Below are 12,062 nucleotides of genomic sequence, written 5' to 3' on the forward strand. Positions count from 1 at the left end.
AGCAGAGCCAGACACTCTATCCAGGTCTCTCATGTGGATGGCAGGGGCCCAAGCACTTGGGCCATCATGTGCTGCCTTCAGGGACATGAGCTGGAAGCTGGGCTGGAGATAGAGCAGCCAGGATTCAAACCAGCTGATATGGGATGTTGGTGTTGCAAGAGGCAGCTTAACCTGGTGGGCCACCGTTCTGGCCTCTAAACTTACATTTTAGTTCCATTTCCACAAACTTTCTGAAGTTCTCTCACAATATGGAAATCAGTCAATTAGAAGATACCATACTTAGTCTAGGGAAAGTAAGACTCCATGTATTATAACAACAAAAAATTTGGAAACAACAACCGTAACAAATGTCTAAAATATTTTTTTAAAGATTTATATATTTATTTTAAAGTCAGAGTTACACACACACACACACACACACACACAGGACAGAGAGAGAGAGAGAGAGAGGTCTTCCACCAGCTGGTTCACTCTCCAGTTGGCTGCAACGGCTGGAGCTGTGCCGATCCGAAGGCAGGAGCCAGGAGCTTCTTCTGGGTCTCCCACGCGGGCACAGGGGCCAAAGGATTTGGGCCATCTTCTACTGCTTTCCCTGGCCATAGCAGAGAGCTGGGTCTGAAGTAGAGCAGCCGGGATTCGAATGGGAGCTCTTATGAGATACTGCCACCACAGGCAGAGGCTTTATCTGCTATGCCACAGTGCCAGCCCCTGTCTAAAATATTTAAGAGTAACATTTACATTTAAAAATTGTATTTACTTGCACTTTATTTGAGAGAGAGAGAGAGAGAGAGAGAGAGAGATATCAATTTTCCATCAACTGGTCCAGCAACAGCTGGGGCTGGGCCAGACGAAAGCCAGAAGCCCAGAACTCTATTTGGGTGTTCCATGTGGATGGCATGGATCCAAGTACTTGTACCATCATCTGTTACCTCTTAGGATGCACATTAGCAGCAAGTTGGACTGGAAGTAGAGATGGAACTTGTTCCTAGACACTCAGGTGTGGGATGTGGGCCTCCCAAGCTGTGACTTCACCATTGAGCCAAATGCTTGTACCAAGGGAACAAAATGAAAAGGCACCCATTAGACGGCAAGACTCAGTCATAAGGAGGTCAAATTAATTTATGAATTTAGCATAAATCAATTTTTAAATGACTTTTTTTTAATTTGAAGGGCAGTGTTACAGAGAGAGTGTGGGAAACACAGAGAGACATCTTCCATCCACTGGCTCACTCCCCAAATGGCCACAACAGTCCAGGCTGGACCTGTAAGTGGAGAAGCTGGGACTTGAACTGGTGCTCATCACTGGGATGCCAGTGTCACAGGCAGTGGCTTAACCTGCTGCATCACAATGCTGATCCCAGTTTTTTTTTCTCTTTTTCTGAAACTAGACAAGCAGATTCTGAAGTTCATATGGAACACCAACAAGCAAGCATAACCAGGACATCTCTGAGAAGCAAGAACGACTGATGATGGAGGATCACTGCCACGATCATGCTCTGTAAAAACCAAAATGAAGGGGCTAGCATGTGGTGTGGCATGGCAGGGTTAAGCTGCTGCTTGTGATGCTGGCATTCCATATTTGAGTGCTGGTACTCTGCTTCTGATCCAGCTCCCCAATAATGGACCTGGGAGGCAGCTGATGATGACCCAAATACTTGTACCCTGGCTACCCATATGGGAGACTCGGATGGAGTACCTGGTTCCTGGCTTTGGCCTTGCCCAGACCTGGCTGTTGCAGTCATTTGGGGAGTAAACCAGTGGATGAAAGATCTCTCCTGCCCTCTCCCCCTTTTTCTCTTGCTCTGTTCTAGAAAGAAAGAAAGAAAGAAAGAAAGAAAGAAAGAAAGAAAGAAAGAAAGAAAGAGGGGAGGGAGGGAGGGAGAGAGAGAGAAAGAGAGAAAGAAAGAAAGAAAGGAAGAAAGATGAACATTTACGTACTTAAACTTAAACATATCTGTGAACAGCTGGGAGGTTCTACAATTTGGACCAGGTTCTGTTTATCTCAACTATACTAGCTCATGTGTTTGTAGTCATTTGGTATCAGTTAGAATGACCAAACTCATTTACACATGTCTCTTACATCCCTCCAGCAGACTAGCCTGAGTATGTCCCCGTAGTCATGGCAGGGGTCCAACAGAGGAAGCAGAATCTAAGAGTTTTTTTTTCTCTGCTCCTGTTAAATTTGCTATTATCCTATTTGTTAAAGCAAGTCATATGGCCTTCTCTGGGTCAGGGTGAGAGGGCACTACCAAAGGGTGTAGATACAGAGATGCAAGAAAAACTGGGGTCATTAATGCCATCTGTCACAAAAATTATGACCCCAATCTAGAATTCATAAAGGGAAATAAAGATAAATTTGTTCACAGAAATATAAAATTTGCTTGGGAAAAATCCATTAGCAAAGTCAGAAGAACGACAAACTGAGAAAAAACACTGACAATTGATATCAATGACAGAGGTCTAATCTGTCTAATTACATAATAAGGTTCTAGAAACCAAGTAAAAGGCCGGCGCCGTGGCTCACTTGGCTAATGCTCCACCTGCTGCTCTGGCAGCCCGGGTTCTAGTCCCGGTTGGGGCACCGGGTACTAGTCCCGGTTGCTCCTCTTCCAGTCCAGCTCTCTGCTGTGGCCTGGGAGGGCAGTGGAGGATGGCCCAGGTACTTGGGTCCCTGCACCCACATGGGAGACCGGGAGGAAGCCCCTGGCTCCTGGCTTCGGATCGGCGCAGTGCCGGCCATAGCAGCCAGTAGGGGAGTGAACCAACAGAAGGAAGACCTTTCTGTCTCTCTGTGTCTATAACTCTACCTGTCAAATTAAAAAAAAAAAAAGAAGAAACCAAGTGAAAGCCAACAGTCCAACAGAGAAAGAGACAAAGGATGTAAATAGATAGCTTGTAGAAAAAAGTATAAATGTGTCCCTTAAATATATGAAAAAAAAATGTTCAACCTTACTTATAAGAGAAATGTAAATTGAAACAATGACTGTTGAAAGTTGTGGTGCAGTGGGCTAAGCTGGCTCTTATGATGGCCACATCCCATATCAGAGTGCTGGTTCGACTGGTTCGAGTCCCAGATACTCTGTTTCCAGTTCTACCTCCTGACAATGCATCCTGGGGGGCAGCGGATGATGGCTTAAGTGCTTGTGCCCTGCCCCCTCCATAGGAAAGCTGGATATAGTGCTGGGCTCCTAGCTTCAACCTGGCTCAGCCCTGGCTGTTGTGGGCATTTGGAGAGTGAACCAGCAGATGGAAGATATCTGTATTCCCATCTTTTCTTTTCTCTCTCTCACTCCGCCTTTTAAGCAGATGAAAATAAATTTTAAAAAAATTAAAACACCGACACACGTCATGCAGTGGCATAGCTGGTAAAACCACTGCCTGCTGTGTTGGCATCCCATATTCATGCCAGTTTGAGTCCCAGCTGCTCCACTTCTGATCCAGCTCTCTGTTATGGCCTGGAAAAGGAGTAGAAGATGGCCCAAGTGCTTGGGTCCTGCATCTGTGTGGGAAATCTGGAGGAATCACCTAGCTCCTGGCTTTGGATTGGCACAGCTCCGGCCTTTGCAGCCATTTGGGGAGTGAACCAGCAGATGGACAATCTCTCTCTCTCTCTCTCTCTCTCTCTCTGCTTCTGCCTCTCTGTAACTCTGGCTTTCAAATAAATAAATAAATCTTTAAAAAAAGAATAAAAATGGTTAAATTCCCAATTCTCATTAAGAAAATGAGGCAGATGTATCAACGTACAATTTATCAATGATATCAATGTATCACATTGTCAAATATTCAAGAGTCTAACAATACACTTTTTTGTCTATGAGGCTGTGTTGAAACAGACACCTCTATACAAGGTTGGTAGAAATGCAGAATGGTGGGGGCCAGTGTTGTGGCATAATGGGTTAAGCTTCTGCCTGCAACACTGCTGGCATCCTATATGGGCTTCCGCTTCCGATCCAGCTCCCTGCTAATGTACTTGGAAAAGCAGAGGAAGATGGCCCAAGTCCTTGGGCCCCTGCCACCCACATGGGAGACCCAGATGAAGCTCCTGGCTCCTGGCTTCAGCCTGGCCCAGCCCCAGCCATTGAGGCCATTTGGGGGTGAACTTGCAGATGGAGGATTCTCTCTGTATCTCCCACTCTTCTGTCTGCCTTTTAAGTAAATACAATCAATCTTAAAAAAAGAAATGTAGAATTGTATAACATCTACGGAGGGCAGTTTTGACAATACCATCAAAGTTACAACAGCAATATCAGCATATGGAGCTAGGCATTTTGTATAGCCATTAACATACCTCTTGGGATCCTCTTATCCAATATCAGAGTACGTGGGTTTGACTCCTGGATCTGCTTTGGACTCTAGCTTCCTGTTAATGTACCCCCTGGGAGGCAGCAGATGATGGCTCAGGTGATTGGGTCCCTGCCACTTGAGCAGGAAATCCATGCTCCTGGCTTTATCCTAGCCCAGCCCTGGCTGCTGCAGGCATTTGGGAAGTGAACCAGTAGACAGAAGATCTTTCTTTGTGTCTCTTTTGTGCCTTTAAAATAAAAACAAATAGGAAACATCAGCACATGTATGAAACAGTTATTCATTGTTGCATTGTTGGTGATACCAAAGACTAAAAATACCTGAATTATGTCAATACGAGACAACAGTCCTTAATGAAGAGATTGTACATCCACATAATGTAGCACTTTGAGGAAGTACTTCATGTGTTTTCTTAGAGAAGCTTTCTAAGTACTGGAAACTCTCTAATGTTCTGCTATGGACAGACCTTCAGGATGCATTAAGTGAAAAAGGAATCTGTATAACAGTATGTATAGTATGGCACCTTTTGGATAAGAAAGGCTGAAGGTAGAATAGGCTATACCTTTCTATCTGTATCGGCATAAAGACTCATTAAAAGAAGACAAAATAAAGTAATAAAAGTGATACTTGTGGAAGGTTAGTGTGGGGGCAACTAAGTACAGTGGACAAGAGTGAGTGAGATGTCTTAAAGTATAATGTTTAATAGTTTTGATATTCAAAATGTCATGTATTGTCTATTAGTAAATAAAAATATTCACAATAGTAATAAAAAAGCAACTAGAAATTAAAGTATACAATTCTGTATAAGTACCTTGAGCTAACTGACTGCTACTGGAGCTCCTAGTGTACAATTCTAAAAAGAAAACTTTAATAAAGAGCACAGAGAGATGAACTGAACAAATGAGATATCCAATCTTGTATGGAAAGAGTTGTTATTGCAGCATCAACTTCTTTTCCTCAAGTTGATCCATAAAATCAGTGTGATACTAATCAAAATCCCAGCTGGGTTTCTGTAGACCTTGATAGACTCATTTGAAAATGTATGTGGCAATACAGCTAAGACCACCTTAAAAGAAGACTAAAGAGGCAGAAACGTCCTGACAGTATGACACATTACAAAATATTAAAACCAAGGTGGAATTAGTACAAGAACAGAAATAGACCTGTACATATTACATATGTGCATATCATAAAAGGTATATGATCAAGGTGATATGGTAACTCAATGGGAAAATCTTTAGTATTTGAAGTGGGAACCTTGGTTCACTATGTGGAAAAAAATCAAAATGTATCTCTCTTCATGCATGAGAGTGGATTTAGATGGATTGAAACCTAAATTTAAAAAGATCATACCATATAGTTAGTAGAAAAAATATTAGGAGAATATCTTTGTGACATAGAAGGGTGAAGAACTTTTGAAATAAAACTCCCAAACCAAAAACCACAAAGCAAAAAATTGATCAATTTTATTTCACCCAAATGAACAATTTCTGTTCAAAGAAAGCTGTCACGGGTCAAGTTAAATGAAAGGATATTTGCAACTCTTTTTTTTTTTTTGACAGGCAGAGTTAGTGAGAGAGAGAGAGAGAGAGAAAGGTCTTCCTTCCTTTGGTTCACCCTCCAAATGGCCACTATGGCTGGTGCACTGCGCCGATCTGAAGCCAGGAGCCAGGTGCTTCCTCCTGGTCTCCCATGTAGGTGCAGGGCCCAAGCACTTGGGCCATCCTCCACTGCCTTCCCGGGCCACAGCAGAGAGCTGGACTGGAAGAGGAGCAACCGGGACAGAATCTGGCGCCCCAACTAGGACTAGAACCTGGGGTGCCAGCGCCGCAGGCGGAGGATTAGCCAAGTGAGCCGAGGCGCCGGCCGCAACTTTTGAAACCAACTAATGGCTAGACTATAAGGAACTCCAGTAAATTAACAGGAGAAACAGGAACATCAACGGAAAAATGGACCAAGCAAGCAATTTACAGAAGATGTGTTCAAAACACATATGAAAAGACATTCAAAAATTCATTAGTAATCAGAGAAAAGCAAGCTAAAACAAAACAAGATATCATTTTATACCTGTTAGGAAGGCGGAAATTAAAAAGTTGGAACATGTTGAGTGTTAATGAGGATGTGGAGCTACAGATATCTTCATGCATGGATTTTAAAAATTCACTGCACCAAAATAAACTCATGTTTTAATTCCATTTTTCTTGAACTTTTTGATGTACTCTTGTACATGGTGAAAGAAGTGTGGACTGGTACAGCCATCTTCAAGAACCATCTAGAAGTATTGATGTTCTTAGTCAAACTAAGTATATGCACACTTTATCATTCAGTCATTCTGTTCTTGGGCATATGCTCCCAAAGAAGTTTTTTTTTTTTTTTCAAAGAAGGCAAGAAAACTTTGTTTTGTTTGTTTGTTTGTTACTTTTTAAAGGTTTATTTATTTTTATTTGAAAGTCATAGTTGCACAGAGAGAGGAGAGGCAGAGAGAGAGAAAGATCTTCCATCCGATGGTTCACTCCCCAGATGGCTGCAACGGCCAGAGCTGCGCTGATCCAAAGCCAGGAGCCAGGAGCTTCTTCAGGGTCTCCCACGTGGGTGCAGGGGCCCAAGGACTTAGGCCATCTTCTACTGCTTTCCCAGGCCATAGCAGAGAGCTGGACAGGAAGGGGAGCAGCCGTTTCTCGAACTGGCGCCCATATGGGATGCAGGTGCTTCAGGCCAGGGTGTTAACCCACTGTGCCACAGTGCTGGCCCCGGAAGAAGTTCTTATAGAGGTCAGTGAGGGGACATACACCAGGACGTTCACTGAAGTGTAATTTGTGGTATTGAGGAGCTGAAGGCAGTGATGCTGCCCATCACTGGAGAAAGAATTCAGAGAAAATGCTGTCAAGGTATACTAGTTATGATGAGCAATTAGAAGCAATGGATTAGAAGTATACACATTGATATGCATAGACCTTAAAAACACAAGGATAAAAGAAAATGAAACAATGAATGAAAATAAATGAAAAAAGTAATAAGTAGAACAACCTATTGAGTTCCAGTTCAAGTCCTGGCTATTCCATTACTGATCCTGCTCCCTTCTAATGTGCCTGAGAAGGTAGCAGAAGATGGCCCAAGTACTTGGGCCCCTGCCTTCCACGTGGGAGACCCTGATGGAGTTCCATCCTGGCTTTGCACTGGCCCAGCTCCAGCCATTTGGGGAGTGAACCAGTGGATGGAAGACATCTCTCTCTCTTTCCCTCTAACACTGCTTTTCAAATAAGTAAATAAATCTTTTTAAAAAGTATTTATTTATTTGAAAGGTGGATTTACAGAGAGGAAGAGGCAGAAGCAGAGGCAGAGAGAAGTCTTCTATTCCCTGATTCATTCTCCAAATGGAAACAATGGCAAGGGCTGTGCCAGATCCAAAGCCAGGAGCTTCATTCAGGTCTTCCACCCAGGTACAGGGACCCGAGCACTTGGGCTATCCTCCGCTTTCCTAGGTGCATTAGCCAAGGAGCTGGATGGGAAGTGGAGCAGCCAGTACTCAAACCAGTGCCCATATGAGATGCTGGCACTGCAGGTTGGGGCTGTAACCTTCTGAGCCACAGCAGTGGCCCCATAGCAATTCTTAATTTTAATTGTGTCTAACTCATCACTTTCTTCCTAGTTTTTATTGATATGAAAGATTTCATTACAGTTTTTCCCCTTATAGTTTGTGCACTTAAGATTTTGTTTCAAAAAACCCTTCCTGGTTGGTAGATTAAGTCACTGCATCCCATATCAGTTGTCTGAGATCAGAGGCAGAAATGTCTTTTTTTTTAAGATTTATTTGAAAGTCAGAGTTAGAGAGAGAGGGAGAGACACAGGTCTTCCATTTGCTGGTTCACTCCTCAAATGGCCACAACAGCCAGGGCTAGGTTAACTGAAGCCAGGAGCTTAATCCTGAACTCCCACATGGGTTGCAGGGGCCCAAACACTTGGGCCATCCTCCACTGCTTTTCCTACGCTCATTTGCAGGGAGCTGGATTGCAAGTGGAGCAGGCAGGACTCGAACTCGCATCCAAATAGGATGCTGGCATCACAGGCAGCGGTTTTACTTGGTAAGCTACAACTCTGACCCCCTCCTTCAGCTTCTGATCCAGCTACCTGCTAACACGCACCCTGACAGGCAGATGATGGCTCAAGTACTTGGGTCCTTGGTACTACGTGGGAGATATAGATGGAGTCTTGGCTCCTGGCTTCAGCCCAGGCTGGGCTGTTACAGGCATTTGGGCAGCGGATGGGGGTGGGGATTGATCCAGTGGATGAAAGATCGTTGTTGCTCTGCCTTTCAAATAATAATAATAATAATAATAAACTTTTAAAAAAGTATGAGAACACAAAGGATAGGAAAAAAAAATTTAAAGGTCTTTCCCTAGTCAGTTCACAAAGAGATTTTCCTGTACATTTTATATTAACTGTACAGCTTCATAGTCCAATCTCTTATGTGGAATAAGTAGGGACCCAGTTTTTTTTTTAAGATTTATTTGAAAGTCAGAGATACAGAGAAACAAGAGAGAGGAGAGAGAATCTTCTACCTGCTGGTTCACTCCCCAAATGGCTGCAATGGATGGGGCTGGGCCAGGCCAAGGCCAGGAACCAGGAGCTTCATCTGGGTCTCCCATGTGGGTGGCAGGGGTCCAAGTACTTGGACCATCTTCATTCTTTCCCAGGTGTATTAGCAGAGAGCTGGATCAGAAGTGGAGCAGCTGGGACTTAAATTGGCACCCATATTGGAAGCTGGCACTGCCTGATGGAGGCTTAACCATCTATGCCACAGCTCTGACCCCCTGTTTTATTTTTCTTCTTATGCTGAGCCAAATTTCCCAATGCTATCTCTGAACCGTTCATTTCCCACCGTTTTGTGGTGAAAACCAGTAAACTCACCCACTTAACATTTGCTGAAGCCTGCTTTGTACCAGTCTTGTGTTGGCTGGTTCTTATTGAATGCTCTAGACCTATGGTCCCTGCTCTCAGAGTTCCTTCTCCTGTGGAAATACAATCACGGAACTACAGTACAGTATCAAGTGACACCTGCTACCTAGCACAGGCAAGGAGCACTGAGTTTCCAACTCATCTGGGAAAGTCAGGGAAGGTTTCCAGGGAAGGGCAGGGGAAAGGTGAAGGTGCTCTGGGCTGGCTTGGGGTCCAGAGGAATTTTGTGTCTCTCCGGGGTGAGAGGTTAGAAGCCTTCCATGGATGTAGGGACACTAAATTCTAGATATGCAAGGGACAGAAGGGCAGTGGAGGGTGTGTGTGTGTGTGTGTTTTCAGTTCAAGTGGAGGAACATACCTTTGGGATAAAGCCCTTTTCCACCCTGTACCCCACTTTAAGGTTTAGGCGTGAGGTAAAGGAAGGGCTGGAATTAAACCATCAGGAAAAATACATTTTTTTCCACATTAATATTTTACTACTTTAGGGGAAGACCTCATTCCCCAACCAGGTCAGGAGTTCCTCGAGATGCAAGTTCTGCAGAATCCCTTACGTGTCCCCGCTCCGGAGACAGAAACACATTCCCTCTGCAGATGCTGATCCGGGACCGACGGCGGGAAGGAGGAAGAGGGGAGCGCGAACAGGTGGGAGAGGCTGCCAACCGTTCCAGCTCCTACTCGAGTCGCGCCTGGCCATGAATCTCAGCTGCTGCAGAGGGAGTAGCTGGCTCAGGGCTGGGAACAGCTAACGGATCCACTTCATGTGGAGAATACTCCATCAGACATGTGACCCGGGCGGCCATTTTCTCACACGCTGCCCGTCGCCATCTTCCAGGCAGACAAAGACACCAACCCCCACTCTCGTCTGAGGCAGGCAGGGTGATCGCTTGGTCACTACGATTTGGAAATATCCAAATCCAACCCCAGGCAGCGGCTCGCACACAAGATTTCCGTCTTGCAAATACGATAAACGACCCCACAAGTCACCCACCGCTTCCCCTCGCCACTCGCCCACCTTCCTCCTTCCCCCTCCGCTATTTCCTTACGGAGCAGCCAGGAGGCGGGGCTGGCGTGGGGGTGAGGAAGGGACCGGCGGGCGCGAGCCGTCAATCCGAGGCTCCGCCCCCCGCGTAGGGCGCACAGAGGGCGGAGACACGCACACAGGGGCGGGGCTACGCACAGAGGGCGGAACCGTGCGTCCTGAGCGTGGGATCCGGAAGTCGGAGTCGTGCCGCATGAGCGTTGTCGCCTGCGCCAACCGTGTGCTACACTGTGTGTCGGGCCCCCGCAGGAAGTATAGGTAAGAGACTACTCTTCTCTTTTCCCGGCAAGGCTACAAGGCCTTTGTATCTGAAGTGAATCCAGAGATGCCCGTTAGCCTGAAGCAGAGAAGTAATAGCCGGCCCCCTTCCAGGGCAGAAGGGTCCAAAAAAAGGGCAGGGATTGCTGTACACATGGAGACGCGCCAAACTGGCATCTCGGCGGGTAAAGGGGCAAGGCTCCACCCCGTCTAGAAAGATGTAGACTCCGGACACAGCGTGTTGAGAGGCTCAGATCTTATTTTGTGTGGAAGACCGTCTTTCACCCTCTGGCCCGCAGGACACTGGGGCACCACTCGGCATTCCTCTGATGTAGACAGGAGGCAAGGCTGAGCAGTGCAGACCTCCTGCACTAAGACACCGATGCGCTTCTAGGTTCCCCATCCATCAGGACAGATGCTGTGATGTATTTCCCCTCACCTCTTGCCCTCCCCAACCCTACTAATTCAGAGGGGTGCAGAAATGTCTACTATACAGAGAGGGAGGCAGCCTCCTTGGTGTAGAGACTCAGAGACCTCCTGGCGTCTCCGTGACTCCTGAAGAATAACTCGGTGACAGAAGCCCCACCCTCCCTCCTGCGGAATCCTTAGATCACCCCTCTCCAAAGTGGTTAGAGGCACAAGTCTCAGCTGGTGACCACGCTGACTTCCCCCTCCGCCTAGGCTTTGTGGAGAGTAGACCCAACCCTTAACCTGTAAAGAGATGATGTTTTAATAAATTTGTATTAGGCCCAACCCCAAAAGTGCCCATAGCAAACAGGCAGATCTGCTCCTGGAGGCTTCCCCTCACCACCAGGGCCCAGGCTAACTCTTCTTTTGAGGAAGACACAGAACCATCTCTCCAAGATTTATAATCATCAGCTATAGTATGGGAGAGACTACACAGGAGCAGAGAGATGCAGCTCCCCTTCTCTGTGATGTGGAGAGGCAGCACCATCACTGATGGTCCCACAGGGAGGTGCATCTGGACTCTCCCCTTACCAAAGTAGAGGAGATCAGACTTGCTTCTGTCCTCTTAGGGTGAAATCACAGACATTCCTACCCCCAAGAGTAAGGGGCAATCCTTTGAACTTTGGCCTCTCAGTCCCTCTCCCATGGGGAGAACCAGATCCCTAGTTCCTTCAGTGTTAGTGTGTTGATTTCAACCCACATAAAAAGATGCACAGATCATCCCAGCCCATGTCTCATGGAACAGTCCAGAATAGACCCTTGCAGGCAAGGTGCTGACCCCACTTACTCAAAGCTTCACAGTTTCACTCTTTGTGTGGCCCTAATGTCACCTCATGGTAGGATCAGGTATATCAGTCTTGCCCCACAGCCCTTTCCAGTGTGAAGAGACCCAGGACTCCTCTCTTTAATTTAGAAATATAGGGGCCTGTGCTTCTCTCCCATGCAGCAGAGATGCCACAGCCAGTGTGCTAGTTTCCCTAGGTTCTCTCCACCCCAGAGTAGAGGAACATGTGGCAATCCTCACCCCACTTATCACGGT

The 12,062-nt window shown here is 46.1% G+C and overlaps 1 protein-coding gene and 2 long non-coding RNA genes across 4 annotated transcripts in view; 1 reads left to right on the forward strand and 2 right to left on the reverse strand.

The window, feature by feature from the left end:
- Positions 1–399: 399 nt before the first annotated feature.
- LOC149119609 (uncharacterized) lies at positions 400–4,552 on the reverse strand. The gene is made up of 3 exons (XR_016228174.1): positions 4,289–4,552; positions 930–1,046; positions 400–615 (listed from the first exon to the last, which is right to left on the reverse strand). It is a non-coding gene; the product is annotated as an uncharacterized LOC149119609 (long non-coding RNA).
- A 2,144-nt stretch (positions 4,553–6,696) lies between these two features.
- Positions 6,697–10,385, reverse strand: LOC149119610 (uncharacterized). The gene is made up of 2 exons (XR_016228176.1): positions 10,271–10,385; positions 6,697–7,157 (listed from the first exon to the last, which is right to left on the reverse strand). It is a non-coding gene; the product is annotated as an uncharacterized LOC149119610 (long non-coding RNA).
- GNL3L (G protein nucleolar 3 like) overlaps positions 9,850–12,062 on the forward strand; it is a 39,041-nt gene continuing 36,828 nt past the window's right edge. Inside the window, exon 1 of one of the 2 annotated variants that reach the window (XM_008272661.5) lies at positions 9,850–10,555. The gene's annotated coding sequence lies outside the window, so the exon portion shown is untranslated. The remainder of the gene's footprint in view (positions 10,556–12,062) is intronic. The other variant, XM_051827135.3, reaches the window with a different exon arrangement.

This window comes from Oryctolagus cuniculus, chromosome X (genome assembly GCF_051225735.1).
Source record: "Oryctolagus cuniculus isolate XC-2025 breed Fujian yellow rabbit chromosome X, ASM5122573v1, whole genome shotgun sequence".
NCBI classification, from domain to species: domain Eukaryota; kingdom Metazoa; phylum Chordata; class Mammalia; order Lagomorpha; family Leporidae; genus Oryctolagus; species Oryctolagus cuniculus.